Source organism: Dioscorea cayenensis, chromosome 19, assembly GCF_009730915.1.
Source record: "Dioscorea cayenensis subsp. rotundata cultivar TDr96_F1 chromosome 19, TDr96_F1_v2_PseudoChromosome.rev07_lg8_w22 25.fasta, whole genome shotgun sequence".
Classification (NCBI taxonomy): domain Eukaryota; kingdom Viridiplantae; phylum Streptophyta; class Magnoliopsida; order Dioscoreales; family Dioscoreaceae; genus Dioscorea; species Dioscorea cayenensis.
In genome coordinates, this window is record NC_052489.1 from 7773094 (window position 1) to 7774372 (window position 1279).

Here is a 1279-nt window from a genome sequence, read left to right on the forward strand (position 1 = left end):
TTCTATGAAAACTCATAGCTTAGTGTTTTAGCCATTCATTCCTTTGCTGTAGACTTTCATTTTATTTTATTTTTTTGTTATTATATTGATTTTTGCTTTGTATTCCCCTATGCAAGTAATTGTACATGGCTAGAGCTAACCCTACGGGATTAATAAAATGAGATAATAAGATTAAGAGAACATTATTGAGAAGGCTCCTAGAAGGTTCACTAGATGAAGTAAAGGTTGAGATCGAGGACAGACAGTTCATCATTATGGCTAAACCTAGTAGGACACTATCCGAGTATGAGAGGCCATAGTTCACATTAGATGAGTTTAGTGTCCAAAGCCTAACAGTTGTTGCAAACACCATTGGGATGATATAGAACTTATGTCAGTTTGATAGCATGGCAGATGAAGACCCAAAAACCTATTTCTCAAAGTTTTAGCAAATCTGTTTGACATTCAAGATGAGTACTATTTTAGATGATCCGATCAGATTGAGGCTTTTTTCCATTCAGTTTGAGAGGGTTGGCATATCGGTGGCTCACTTATTTATCCCCATGAACTATCAAGACATAGAAGGACATGGTGGAGAAGTTTCTTGGTTGATGCTTTCCACCTAGTAAGGTAGTGAAGATTAGGCAGGAATTATCAGCATTCAAGCATGGAGAGACTGAAATACTATTTGAAGCATAGGAGAGGTTCAAAGATCTTGTCAGGAGATACCCTCATCATGGTTTCAGTTTAAAGATGAGAATTAATATTTTTTATAATGGACTAAATTACCAAACAAGGCAGATTATTGATGCCACAGCTGACGGGTCGTTGAGTAATAAGTATCTAGATGAGGCAGAGTAGTGGTTCAAGGATATGGCCAATAATGAATCACACTTGATTTCAAGAGATAAATAGCTAAGAGTAGCTAGATTATATGAAGTACTGCCTTAGTAGCAAAGGTGGATGCACTCACAAGAAAGTTGGATCTACGCATGAATAATAGTTCAGGTGCCAATTCAAGCTCCTTAGTTGTTCTTTTGTGTGATATATATGGAGGAGGACATGGGCTAACTCAATATTCAATTGTGAGCTCAATAGTTACTCCTGTGGAGCACGTTTATAATGTCGGTGGAGGTTAGAGAAAGCATGGCAACCTATATAGCAGTACCTACAACTCAGGATGGAGGAATCATCCAAATTTTTCTTTGAGTCAGGGTCAACAGCAAAAGCCTCCCCAACAGCAAAATTATCATTACTATCCGCAACGGCAACAGTCACAGAGGAAATTCTCCACAGAGGA

At 38.0% G+C, this 1279-nt stretch overlaps 1 non-coding gene across 1 annotated transcript; it reads right to left on the bottom strand.

Annotated features, from left to right (window-relative positions):
• Positions 1–615: 615 nt before the first annotated feature.
• Positions 616–722, bottom strand: LOC120250825. Its single transcript, XR_005533160.1, has one exon. It is a non-coding gene; the product is annotated as a small nucleolar RNA R71 (small nucleolar RNA).
• Positions 723–1279: the final 557 nt, after the last annotated feature.